At 39.5% G+C, this 14,878-nt stretch overlaps 1 non-coding gene across 1 annotated transcript; it reads right to left on the bottom strand.

Annotated features, from left to right (window-relative positions):
- Positions 1–552: 552 nt before the first annotated feature.
- On the bottom strand, positions 553–659 carry LOC127124595 (small nucleolar RNA R71). Its single transcript, XR_007804068.1, has one exon. It is a non-coding gene; the product is annotated as a small nucleolar RNA R71 (small nucleolar RNA).
- Positions 660–14,878: the final 14,219 nt, after the last annotated feature.

Below are 14,878 nucleotides of genomic sequence, written 5' to 3'. Positions count from 1 at the left end.
TTGATTTGTATACCACATACTCGCTCACAAGGCGAACCTTATTACTTACGAATCAACGACGTTGAACGATATCTCCGAGTCTTACGACGAATTCGGGAGTATCGTGCTGCAAATAATCTTCCGCCAATCGAAATTCCTGATCTCAAAAATCTTCTTCCTTCGCCGATACCCGATATGGCAGAACCAGCTCGTGCTCTTCGAGATTACGCCACTCCATCGCAAGACGAGTCGCATTCGAGTATTGCTCTACCCGCAATCGAAGCAAACAACTTCGAACTTAAACCTTCTCTGTTACAGGCAGTGCAACAGAATCAATTCTCTGGAAATCCTACCGAGGATCCAAACCTTCATTTATCCGTATTTGTTCAATACGCTGATACTGTTAAAGCTAATGGTGTCACTTCAGAGGCAATTAGACTTCGTCTTTTTCCTTTCTCATTAAGAGATAAAGCTAGAAGATGGCTTCAGTCTCTTCCTTCCAACTCAGTCACCACATGGAATGAGTTGAAGAAAGTCTTTCTTGCCCGATATTTTCCTCCAAGCAAAACAGCTATGTTAAGAGCCCAGATAAATGGATTTAAACAGAAAGATAACGAGTCTCTTTTCGAAGCCTGGGAAAGATACAAAGACATGATGAGACTTTGTTCACACCATGGTTTAGAGGACTGGTTAGTAATTCATACCTTCTATAATGGTCTCTTATACAACACAAGATTAACAATAGACGCCGCCGCAGGTGGTGCGCTTATGGATAAACCTTACGCTGACGCTTATCAACTTATCGAAAGCATGGCCCAAAACAATGGTAGAAAAACCTCAAACGAAAAGTGGCATGTACGAGATAAGTAGCCTTGATCATGTTAATGCAAAAGTGGATGCCCTTGCCCAGAAAATTGAAAGTTTAAATGTATCACCTCCAGCCGTCGTGGTTGCCGTGACTCAAAATTGCGAAGTCTGTGGAATCCAAGGTCACACTCCTACAGATTGTCAACTCCTAACAGGAATCCAAGCAGAGCAGGTGAACTACGCACAAGGAAATCCTTACTCGCATACCTATAACTCAAACTAGAAGAACCATCCTAATTTTTCATATAAGAGCAACAATGCCTTATACGCACCAGGACAAGCTCCCAATCAAGCCCCAGCTATACCACCTGGATATCAAAAGCCGACCCCATCTACACCTAACAATAACGTTCCTAGGAAATCCAACTTGGAAATCATGATGGAGAACTTCATAGCTTCTCAACAGCAAACCAATAAAGATTTCTTAAATTAGAATGTACACACTAACGAATAGATTAAACAACTAGCAAGTAAAGTAGATGCCTTGGCTACCCATAACAAAATGCTGGAAACACAAATCTCACAAGTAGCTCAACAACAAGCGCCTACTGCTTCCCCAACTGGTACATTTCCTGGACAGCCCCAACCTAACCCGAAAAGCCACGCTCATGCAATTATATTAAGAAGTGGAACAGAGGTAGAAGGACCATCTGATCCAAGAATTGAAAACCAAAACTCTAAAAAGTCAACTGAGGAAGAAAATAAACCTAAGGAAAAGGAAGAGAGTAATAAGGAAACCGTAGAAAAGAAAGAACCTTATGTACCTCCACCACCTTACAAACCACCTATCCCTTATCCTCAGAGACTAATTAAAACCAAAGACGCGGGCCAATTTAAAACATTTGTTGACCTACTGAAACAATTAAACGTCACCATTCCTTTCACAGGAGCTATTACACAGATGCCCTCGTATGCTAAGTTCTTAAAAGAAATTCTTTCTAATAAAAGGAAACTTGAAGATAGCGAAACCGTTACACTCACTGCTGAATGTAGCGCTATAATCCAGAATATGCCTCCAAAACTTAAAGATCCTGGTAGTTTCTCTATACCCTGTCACATAGGAAAATTTGTCATAGACAAAGCTTTATGCGATTTAGGAGCCGGTATCAGTGTTATGCCCTTGTCCATATGCAAGAGACTTGAAATGGGAGAATTAAGACCAACTAAAATGTCTATGCAATTAGCAGATCGTTCCGTCAGATATCATGTAGGAATTCTTGAAAACGTTCCCGTGCGCATAGGTCAATTCTACATTCCAACCGATTTTATAATTATGGACATAAGAGAAGATGAAGTTACACCCATTATATTGGGAAGACCATTCTTAGCAACAGTCGGTGCCATCATAGACGTAAAACGAGGACGACTCACTTTCGAAGTAGGAGAAGAGAAAATTGAGTTCATTCTTTCCAAATTTTTGAAAGCACCTACAATAGATGACACATGTTACTTGTAACACCCCGATAAAATATGATAATTATTTAATTTAAGTTTAATAGTATATTATGATGATAATATAAATGAGAGGGTATTATTTTTCAAAATAAAAGATAAATCCTTCATATATATTATTATTAGTATATTTATTAATTTAATTAAATAATTGGAATATTATTGGATTATTATTATTGGAATAAAAAGTTGGAATCAGTAAAGAGTCCCGTTTGGTAAAAAGGTTTTACACGTGAAAACAGAGAAGAAACTGAGAAAGGGAGAAGAAGAGGCTAGGGCTCAAGAGGAGAATTCACGATTGTTGAAGGTCAAAGAAGGATTTGCCGGATTAACTCAGGTAAGGGGGGTTTATCGTCGTTTAATGGGTATTATGGGTTAACATGTAATGGGTAGTAATAAGCCATTGAATCGACTCTAATTAGGATGATGAACGTTGCAAATTGTGAACTTATGGATGGATGAGATATGGGTTTATAATTGAAGAAAAATTCGTAGGAATTAGATGTAATAAGGTTAGAAATTGTGAAATTGAATGGGTATGATCTGTGTTAGATAATATGAACGAATGCTGTGTAAAAAAATTGGACTGTGGGAGGTTGGATCTGAGAAATCTCGTAGCAGAGAAAACCCATAGCAGATCTGGAATTTGGTTTCTGGTCATACGCGTATGACACTAGGCCATACGCGTATGAGATGGCCTGGTACACGTATGGGGTGAGGCCATACGCGTATGAATGAAGAAGATGATGTTCTAACGTAGTTTTGTCTCTGTTGGTACGCGTATGGGAGAAGTGGTACGCGTAGCATACGCGTATGAGACAGGCCATACGCGTATGGGCTTGGCTAGGAAATGTGCCATACGCGTATGGGCATGAGGCATACGTGTATGGGCAGAAGTTTGATTTTTCTGAGCTGTTGTTGTGCAGTTTTGGTCGTTTCAGTTGAGTGATGTAATTTAGCTGATGTATGATATAGTAGGGATCATTTCCCGTTGTTTTGAGCAGTATAAGTATTAGTAGAGTGTGTTAATACTGTGATTTATTATTTGGCATGACATGATATGATTATGTGATAAATATGCTGATGATGTATGATGGTATGCATAATGCTGTGAATATATCTATTATGTATGCAATTGTGGATGGACTGTTTATGGCTTAGAGTGTGAGCATATGTCCATTGTGGATTGTTGTTGATGTTTGCATGCTAGGTGATTTAGCGTGCATAGCATGGCCTTTATGGTGGTAGCTAATTCCCATGGTGAGGAATTAGTGAGTGAGTCACTAGGTCTCAAATGAGTGGGACTAGTGAGCTTGGTAGCCGTATCTGGGTTTGATCGGTGAGGTTGAACTATGTGTTCACGAATAGTCGGTACCGCATGCATGGAGTCTCATTACATAATGTATGTATGGCGTATAATATGAATGGATGTATTCCAATATTATACGTGTGTTTTGTGTTTGTGTTGAGTATGATTATGAGTTGATGTTGCCGTTGCTGAATGTGTGATATGATTAGGGTGATGAATGTGTTAATTTACTTAACATTACATGATATTTTATAATGCTTATTATATCGATTGAGGAACTCACCCTTACAACTATGTTTCAGGTAACGAGTAGTGATTGAGTAGAAGCTAGTGCTTGGAGTCTAGTGTAGTTCCTTAGTGAGTCATGCTCTGGTATATGTAACATCGGGACGGGATGTTTTATTTTGTTTTCATTTTTTTTGGTTGTTGAACAATTTTACATGTAATGTGTTACATGGTTTGTATGTTGTTAGATTTCTATCCGCTGCGAATTGTGCAATGTTTTATTTTGATTAATAAATGAGCATGACAGGTTATTTTGGTGAATGGTGTGAAGTGTCGAGTGTGACACCCTGAAATTGCATATCTACTCTGATTCATATATTGTTGTTTTAATTAATTATTGGGGTATTTTAGATGGGTGTTACATTAGTGGTATCAGAGCATAGTCGGTCGAGTCGAGTCGTAATTATTCTGTTTCCCTGTATGTGATAGGTGTTGTGTAACCCTATCAGTACTTATTGTTTTAGCTTGTTGGATTAACTCAGAATAGAGATGGCTGGAAGAGGTAGAGACGATGCTGCGATTGCTGAGGCTCTGGGTATGCTAGCTGGAGTACTTGGAGGGAATCCGAATGTTGTGGGATTAGAAGCTGCTCGTCAACTGAGTGAGTTCCAGAGGAACAATCCTCCAATGTTCAAGGGAGCATACGATCCAGATGGTGCTCAGAAGTGGTTGAAGGAGATCGAGAGGATCTTCCGAGTGACTGAGTGTGCCGATAACCAGAAGGTCAGGTTCGGTACGCATATGCTGTCAGAGGAAGCAGATGATTGGTGGGTTGCTGCCCGCACTGAGTTGGAAGCTGCTGGGAGTGCTGAGATCACTTGGGCGGTGTTCAGAGAGAGATTCCTGAGGAAGTACTTTCCAGAGGATGTCAGAGGAAAGAAAGAGATAGAGTTCTTAGAATTGAAGCAGGGCAACCGGTCTGTTACTGAGTATGCTGCTAAGTTCACAGAGCTGTCAAAGTATTACACTCCCTATGATGAGGCTACTGGGGAATTTTCAAAATGTGTGAAGTTTGAGAACGGGTTACGTCGCGAGATCAAGCAGGCTATTGGGTATCAGCGGATTAGAGTGTTTTCTGACTTGGTTGACTGTTGCAGGATTTTTGAACAGGATACCAAGGCTAGAGCGGAGAGCTATCAGCAGAGGGTTGATAGGAAAGGCAAGAATCAGAATGATCGTGGGAAACCGTATGCAGCTGGCAAAGGTTTCCAGAGACAGAGTGGGATGAAGAGACCTAGTGGGGGAGACTCCAGTGCCCCTGCTAAGTGTTACAGATGTGGTCAGGCTGGACATCGTATCCATGAGTGTACCAGTACTGAGAAGAAGTGTTTCAAGTGTGGAAAAGGTGGTCACCTGGCTGCAGAGTGCCGGTTGAAGACTATGACTTGTTTCAACTGTGGAGAGGTGGGTCATATCAGTCCACAGTGTCCTAAGCCTAAGAAAGAGAACCAGTCGGGAGGCAAGGTCTTTGCTTTATCGGGTTCTGAGACTTCTGCAGATGATCGTTTGATCCGAGGTACGTGTTATATTAATGGCTTTCCTCTTGTAGCTATTATTGACACAGGTGCGACTCATTCCTTTATATCTTTGGATTGTGCGGTGAAACTTAAATTAGAGATATCTGAGATGCATGGGAGTATGGTGATTGATACTCCTGCGAAGGGTTCAGTGACTACTACTTCAGTTTATTTAAATTGCCCTTTGAGTATTTTTGGTAGAGACTTTGGGATGGACCTCGTGTGTCTTCCACTAGTGCAGATTGATGTTATCCTGGGTATGAACTGGTTGGTGTTTAACCGAGTTTATATCAACTGTTTTGATAAGACTGTGATCTTTCCTGAGATTGAGGAAGGAAAGAATTTGTTTCTATCAGCAAGGCAGGTGAATGAGGCAGTAGCAGATGGGGCAGAGTTGTTTATGCTGTTAGCGACTTTAGAGGCTAAAGATAAACTGATGATTTGCGATCTAGCCGTGGTGTGTGATTTTCCTGACGTGTTTCCTGAAGAAGTGAATGAATTACCACCAGAGCGTGAAGTTGAGTTCTCGATTGATTTGGTACATGGTACTAGACCGATATCGATGGCTCCGTACCGTATGTCTGTTGTTGAGTTAACTGAATTAAAGAGTCAGCTGGAAGATCTGTTGGATAAGAAATTTATTCGTCCGAGTGTGTCACCGTGGGGCGCACCAGTGTTATTAGTTAAGAAGAAAGAAGGTACTATGAGGTTGTGTGTGGACTACAGGCAACTGAATAAAGTGACGATCAAGAATCGGTATCCTTTGTCGAGGATTGATGATTTGATGGATCAGTTGGTTGGTGCGAGTGTGTTCAGCAAAATAGATTTGAGATCGGGGTATCATCAGATACGTGTGAAAACTGAAGATATTTAGAAGACTGCTTTCAGAACAAGGTATGGACATTATGAGTATTCTGTAATGCCTTTTGGTGTGACTAATGCGCCTGGGGTATTTATGGAGTATATGAATAGGATTTTCCATCCGTACCTAGACAAGTTTGTTGTGGTGTTTATTGACGATATTTTGGTGTATTCGAAATCTGAAGAAGAGCATGCTGAACATTTGAGAGTGGTTTTAGGAGTTCTACGAGAAAAGAAGTTATTTGCTAAACTGTCCAAGTGTGAATTTTGGTTAGCAGAGGTTAGTTTTCTTGGTCATGTGGTTTCAAGAGGTGGTGTTGCTGTTGATCCTTCTAAGATAGAAGCGGTATCTAAGTGGGAAGCTTCGAAGTCAGTTTCTGAGATAAGGAGTTTTCTTGGACATGCTGGTTATTATAGGAAATTCATTGAGGGATTTTCTAAGTTGGCGTTACCGTTGACGATGTTGACTAGAAAGGGGCAAGCGTTTGTTTGGGACTCAACATGTGAAGAAGGTTTCCAAGATTTAAAGAGAAGGTTAACTACTGCTCCTATTCTGATATTACCAAGTCCGTCGGAACCATTTGAGGTTTACTGTGATGCTTCATTGTTGGGTTTGGGTGGTGTTTTGATGCAGAATAAGCAGGTTGTAGCTTATGCTTCGAGACAACTGAAGGTTCATGAGAGGAACTATCCGACACACGATTTAGAGTTGGCAGCTGTGGTATTTGTTCTGAAGTTATGGAGGCATTACTTGTACGGGTCAAGATTTGAGGTTTTCAGTGACCATAAAAGTTTAAAGTATTTGTTTGATCAGAAAGAGCTGAATATGAGACAGAGGAGATGGTTAGAGTTTCTGAAGGATTATGACTTTGGTTTGAATTACCATCCGGGTAAAGCAAACGTAGTGGCTGATGCATTGAATCGGAAATCATTGCATATGTCTATGTTAATGGTTAAGGAATTGGATTTAATTGAGCAGTTTAGAGACTTGAGTTTGGTGTGTGAGAGTACTCACAATAGTGTTAAATTGGGAATGTTGAAGTTAACCAGTGGTATTCTGGATGAGATTAGAGAGGGTCAGAAATCCGATGTGCTTTTGGTTGATAAGTTGACTCTAGTGAATCAAGGTCAAGGTGGTGAATTCAGAGTTGATGAGAATGGTGTTTTGAAATTTGGTAATCGGGTGTGTATTCCGGATGTTACCGAACTTAAGAAGAGTATTCTTGAGGAAGGACATCGTAGTGGCCTGAGTATTCATCCTGGGGCTACGAAGATGTATCATGATTTGAAAAAGTTATTTTGGTGGCCGGGAATGAAAAGGGAAATTGCGAGTTTTGTTTATTCTTGTTTGACTTGTCAGAAGTCAAAGATTGAGCATCAGAAGCCGTCTGGGCTAATGCAACTGTTGGCTATTCCAGAGTGGAAGTGGGATAGTATCAGTATGGATTTTGTTTCTGGTTTACCGAGGACAATTAAGAATTTTGAAGCTATTTGGGTAATTGTTGACAGATTGACAAAATCGGCTCATTTCATTTCGATCAGAATGGATTATCCGTTAGAGAGATTAGCTGAGTTGTATATTGAGAAAATTGTAAGTTTGCATGGTATTCCGTCGAGTATTGTTTCGGACAGAGATCCTAGATTTACATCGAAGTTCTGGGAAGGTGTGCAGAGGGCTTTGGGAACTAAGCTGAGATTGAGTTCTGCATATCATCTGCAAACTGATGGTCAGACTGAGAGGACGATTCAGTCACTAGAGGATCTTTTGAGGGCTTGTGTTTTGGAAAAGGGAGGTGCTTGGGATTGTTATTTACCTTTGATTGAGTTTACCTACAACAATAGTTTTCATTCGAGCATTGGTATGGCACCGTTTGAAGCTTTGTATGGTAGGAGATGTCGGACACCTTTATGTTGGTATGAGTCCGGTGAGAGTGCTGTGGTTGGACCGGAGATTGTTCAACAAACTACGGAAAAGATTAAGATGATTCAAGTGAAGATGAGGATTGCTCAGAGTCGTCAGAAGAGTTATCACGACAAGAGGAGGAAGTCACTTGAGTTTCAAGAGGGAGATCATGTGTTTCTTCGTGTTACTCCGATAACTGGGGTTGGTCGAGCTTTGAAGTCGAAGAAGTTGACACCTCGATTTATTGGTCCTTATCAGATTTTGGAGAGGATAGGGGAGGTAGCCTATCATATCGCTTTACCGCCGTCACTTGCGAATTTGCATGAGGTTTTTCATGTGTCTCAGTTGAGGAGGTACATTCCTGATCCGTCGCATGTGGTCCAAGTAGATGATGTACAGGTGAGAGATAACCTGACTGTTGAGACATCACCTATGAGGATCGAGGATCGAGAGTTGAAGCAGTTGCGGGGTAAAGAGATTGCTTTGGTAAAGGTAGCTTGGGGAGGACCAGCGGGTGGCAATGTGACTTGGGAACTTGAGAGTCAGATGAAGGAGTCTTATCCGGAGTTATTCGCTTGAGGTATGTTTTCGAGGACGAAAACTCTTTTAGTGGGGGAGAGTTGTAACACCCCGATAAAATATGATAATTATTTAATTTAAGTTTAATAGTATATTATGATGATAATATAAATGAGAGGGTATTATTTTTCAAAATAAAAGATAAACCCTTCATATATATTATTATTAGTATATTTATTAATTTAATTAAATAATTGGAATATTATTGGATTATTATTATTGGAATAAAAAGTTGGAATCAGTAAAGAGTCCCGTTTGGTAAAAAGGTTTTACACGTGAAAACAAAGAAGAAACTGAGAAAGGGAGAAGAAGAGGCTAGGGCTCAAGAGGAGAATTCACGATTGTTGAAGGTCAAAGAAGGATTTGCCTGATTAACTCAGGTAAGGGGGGTTTATCGTCGTTTAATGGGTATTATGGGTTAACATGTAATGGGTAGTAATAAGCCATTGAATCGACTCTAATTAGGATGATGAATGTTGCAAATTGTGAACTTATGGATGGATGAGATATGGGTTTATAATTGAAGAAAAATTCGTAGGAATTAGATGTAATAAGGTTAGAAATTGTGAAATTGAATGGGTATGATCTGTGTTAGATAATATGAACGAATGCTGTGTAAAAAAATTGGACTGTGGGAGGTTGGATCTGAGAAATCTCGTAGCAGAGAAAACCCATAGCAGATCTGGAATTTGGTTTCTGGTCATACGCGTATGACACTAGGCCATACGCGTATGAGATGGCCTGGTACACGTATGGGGTGAGGCCATACGCGTATGAATGAAGAAGATGATGTTCTAACGTAGTTTTGTCTCTGTTGGTACGCGTATGGGAGAAGTGGTACGCGTAGCATACGCGTATGAGACAGGCCATACGCGTATGGGCTTGGCTAGGAAATGTGCCATACGCGTATGGGCATGAGGCATACGTGTATGGGCAGAAGTTTGATTTTTATGAGCTGTTGTTGTGCAGTTTTGGTCGTTTCAGTTGAGTGATGTAATTTAGCTGATGTATGATATAGTAGGGATCATTTCCCGTTGTTTTGAGCAGTATAAGTATTAGTAGAGTGTGTTAATACTGTGATTTATTATTTGGCATGACATGATATGATTATGTGATAAATATGCTGATGATGTATGATGGTATGCATAATGCTGTGAATATATCTATTATGTATGCAATTGTGGATGGACTGTTTATGGCTTAGAGTGTGAGCATATGTCCATTGTGGATTGTTATTGATGTTTGCATGCTAGGTGATTTAGCGTGCATAGCATGGCCTTTATGGTGGTAGCTAATTCCCATGGTGAGGAATTAGTGAGTGAGTCACTAGGTCTCAAATGAGTGGGACTAGTGAGCTTGGTAGCCGTATCTGGGTTTGATCGGTGAGGTTGAACTATGTGTTCACGAATAGTCGGTACCGCATGCATGGAGTCTCATTACATAATGTATGTATGGCGTATAATATGAATGGATGTATTCCAATATTATACGTGTGTTTTGTGTTTGTGTTGAGTATGATTATGAGTTGATGTTGCCGTTGCTGAATGTGTGATATGATTAGGGTGATGAATGTGTTAATTTACTTAACATTACATGATATTTTATAATGCTTATTATATCGATTGAGGAACTCACCCTTACAACTATGTTTCAGGTAACGAGCAGTGATTGAGTAGAAGCTAGTGCTTGGAGTCTAGTGTAGTTCCTTAGTGAGTCATGCTCTGGTATATGTAACATCGGGACGGGATGTTTTATTTTGTTTTCATTTTTTTTGGTTGTTGAACAATTTTACATGTAATGTGTTACATGGTTTGTATGTTGTTAGATTTCTATCCGCTGCGAATTGTGCAATGTTTTATTTTGATTAATAAATGAGCATGACAGGTTATTTTGGTGAATGGTGTGAAGTGTCGAGTGTGACACCCTGAAATTGCATATCTACTCTGATTCATATATTGTTGTTTTAATTAATTATTGGGGTATTTTAGATGGGTGTTACATTACTTCATGGATATCATCGACGAATGCATAAAAGAAACAGAGTTAGAAAATGACAAATCGTCTGACTATCGTGTAGAAGACAGACTAAACCATTGTTTAGCAATAACACCGGATCCTACGCAATTCCTTAAGAAACCAACCCTCGACTTGAAAACACTTCCCAAAAATCTGAGATATGAATTCCTAGACTCAGAACTTGAACGACTAGTGATAGTTAATGCAGACCTAGGAAAACTCGAAACCGAAAAACTTCTACATATCTTAAGAAAATATCCAACCGCACTAGGATACAACATCACCGATCTTAAAGGGATAAGTCCTTCTATTTGTATGCATCGCATCATGCTAGAAGAAGACTGTAAAACTTCTAGGGAACATCAGAGGAGACTAAACCCGATCCTGAGGGAGGTAGTGAAGAAGGAAGTAACGAAGTTATTAGAGGCAGGTATCATATATCCTATATCTAATAGCAAATGGGTTAGTCCTGTACATGTAGTGCCAAAGAAAGGAGGTATAACAGTTATCGAAAATGAAAAAGGAGAAACTATAACCAAACGAATCGAATCGGGATGGAGAATGTGCATTGATTATAGAAAGTTAAACAAAGCAACCCGAAAAGATCATTTTCCTTTACCATTCATAGACCAGATGTTAGAACGATTAGCAAAACATTCTCATTTCTTCTATCTAGACGGTTACTCAGGCTTCTTTCAAATACCAATTCATCCTGATGACCAAGAAAAGACAACATTCACATGTCCTTTTGGTACCTTCGCTTATCGACGAATGCCGTTTGGCTTGTGCAATGCTCCTGCAACCTTCCAAAGGTGCATGATGGCAATATTCGCCGATTTTCTTAAAAACATCATGGAAGTCTTTATGGATGACTTTTCCGTATGCGGGCAAAGTTTCGAAGAATGTCTTGAAAACCTAGAAAGAGTTCTAGAACGATGTGTAAAAGTAAACCTAGTACTTAATTGGGAAAAATGTCACTTTATGGTACAAGAAGGAATTGTTTTAGGACACATTATATCAAATAGAGGAATTGAAGTAGACAAAGCCAAAATAGAAGTAATCGAAAACCTTCAACCTCCAAAAACTGTGAGAGAAGTACGAAGCTTCTTAGGACATGCCGGTTTTTATCGACGATTTATTAAGGATTTCTCTAAAATAACTAAACCTTTAACCGGATTATTAATGAAAGATGCTGAATTCATCTTCGACAATAAATGTTTAGAAGCATTTCAAACGCTTAAACAAGCATTAATCTCCGCGCCCATAATGCAGACTCCGGATTGGAATGAACCATTCGAAATAATGTGTGACGCAAGTGACTACACCGTAGGCGCTGTTTTAGGACAACGAAAGGATAAAAAACTTCATGTCATATATTATGCAAGTAGAACTCTAGATGAAGCACAAATGAATTACGCCACGACCGAGAAAGAACTTCTAGCAGTAGTATTTGCACTAGATAAATTTCGTTCTTACTTGGTCGGAGCAAAAATAATCGTTTACACTGACCACGCTGCCATTAAGTACCTCCTAACAAAAAAGGACGCTAAACCTAGACTCCTAAGGTGGATCTTGTTGTTACAAGAATTTGATTTGGAAATCAAAGATAAAAAACAAACTGAAAACGTAGTAGCAGATCACCTTTCTAGACTAGAAAATCTGGAACCGGAAAGAACATCGATCAACGATGACTTCTCGCACGATAAACTTATAGCTAATTTGGAAGAAAATAGAGCTGATGAACAAGTAGAGACCACCTTGGCTGTATGCGTTACACCATGGTACGCCGATTTTGCCAGTTATTTAGCTGCCGGAATAGTTCCACTTAATTTATCCTACCAGCAAAAGAAACGATTCTTCCATGACTTGAAACATTATTATTGGGACGACCCTTTACTTTTTAAAAGAGGCCCCGATGGTATTTTCCGTCGGTGTATACCTGAAGAAGAGATAGAAAGTATAATCCAACATTGTCATTCCGCTCCTTATGGTGGACACGCAAGTACATCCAAGACCTGCTCTAAAATCCTACAAGCCGGCCTTTATTGGCCAAACATATGGAAGGATGTGCATGCTGCTGTCAAGAAATGCGATAGATGCCAACGCACAGGAAACATATCTAGACGTGACGAGATGCCACAAAAGGGCATTTTGGAAGTAGAGATTTTCGACGTGTGGGGAATAGATTTCATGGGACCTTTTCCACCTTCTTTCGGTAACAAGTACATACTCGTAGCGGTTGACTACGTATCAAAATGGATTGAAGCTATAGCTTCTCCAACAAACGACACACGAGTAGTAACTAGACTCTTTAAGAATATAATCTTTCCAAGATTTGGTGTCCCAAGGATAGTAGTCAGTGATGGTGGATCGCATTTCATATCTAAGATACTCGAAAAACTATTGTTTAAGTATGGTGTAAAACATCGAGTAGCAACACCTTACCATCCTCAAACCAGTGGACAAGTGGAAGTGTCTAACAGAGAAATTAAGTAGATATTGGAAAAAACAGTCGCCACGTCAAGAAAAGACTGGTCATCAAAATTACCTGAAGCTTTATGGGCTTATCGAACTGCTTACAAAACACCCATAGGAACAACCCCATTTAGGCTTATTTACGGAAAATCTTGCCACCTCCCGGTAGAATTAGAACATAAGGCCTATTGGGCTATTAAAAATTTAAATTTAAACTATAAGGCCACCGGTGAAAAGCGAATCCTTGATATAAACGAATTAGAAGAACTTAGACAAGACGCATACGAAAATGCCAGAATCTACAAGGAAAGAACGAAAAAATGGCATGATAAGCGCATATCAAGGAAAACTTTCAAACAAGGCGATGTAGTCCTATTGTTTAACTCTAGTCTTAAGTTATTCCCAGGAAAACTACGCTCTAGATGGTCAGGCCCTTTCCAAGTCACTAATGTTTTCCCTAGTGGAGTTGTGGAAATTAAGGGAAAATCTATGGAAACATTTATCGTAAACGGGAAGCGTCTGAAACATTATCACTATGATGAAAACAATGAAGACTCGCAAGTCCTGCACTTAGACGTATTGTCTCCTAAATCTATAGATTAACATTTACTAATTTTATGTCGAGCTTGCGACATTAAACAAAGCGCTTCGTGGGAGACAACCCACAACTTTCTATTTTTTTTTCTATTTTTATTTTATATTTTTTTTCTTCTTTGATTATCCCTTTTGATTTTATTTAGTATTCATTCTTCATTTATTTTATTTTATAAAACTTTTCTTCTTTTCTCCTTTCGGCATCTGGCCAAATCCTGACTAAATTCTTGTTTTTTTTTTCTTCTCTTTAGTTAACACTATCCTGATGGGACAAATTGATCGTATGGGTATCAAATTCAGAGGGAAAGCTCAGAAACAAAATTTTGAAGAACTAGCAGAGAGAGAGATGCTACCTAGTTTCTATGCTGATGATTGGGCAATGACTGCCCTTGGACTAAGAGAGAGTGTCATGTATCTGCTGAGTCAAATAGGGTGGGAAACCACTCCTATTCGAAGACAATTTGTCACTTACCGGAGGCTAACTCTAGAATTCCTTAGCTCCCTGATCTATCTACCCAGCCATGGAAAAGGAATAAGCAGAGGTTTCATTCAGTTTAGGATGTTCAATATGGAGTATCAATTTAACATTCAAGACTTTACTAACCTTTTAGGGTTTCCTACCTCTTTTGATACATTCACCGTGAGCCAAGAAGACCTTTTTGAATATAGAGAACTTGAACATTTTTGGGGAAGTTTAACGGGAAATGACGACCCTGAGGAGCATGAGTTTCTTTCTGGAAACATACATAACCCAGCTTTTCGTTATTTCCATAAAATCCTAGCACACACTCTTTTTGGGAAGAAATCAAACATTACCACAGTTTCACGTGATGAACTCTTCATCTTATTTTGTGCTTCCCAGAACCGTCCAGTGAATGGTGCCACTTATATGTTGGCGAATTTTGACCGCCTTATTCAAGATGACCGAGCACCAATTCAAATAGGCGGATTGATAACCATGATTGGTAATGCTATCGGATTACGCCAACCCATGCTTGACTTGAGCCCTTTTTATGGCATTGCGCCTATGAGTATACCCTT

Source organism: Lathyrus oleraceus, chromosome 2, assembly GCF_024323335.1.
Source record: "Lathyrus oleraceus cultivar Zhongwan6 chromosome 2, CAAS_Psat_ZW6_1.0, whole genome shotgun sequence".
In the NCBI taxonomy this organism is placed as follows: Eukaryota; Viridiplantae; Streptophyta; class Magnoliopsida; order Fabales; family Fabaceae; genus Lathyrus; species Lathyrus oleraceus.
Note: the sequence above shows the minus strand (reverse complement) of the source record. Positions and strands in the feature narration are given on the sequence as shown.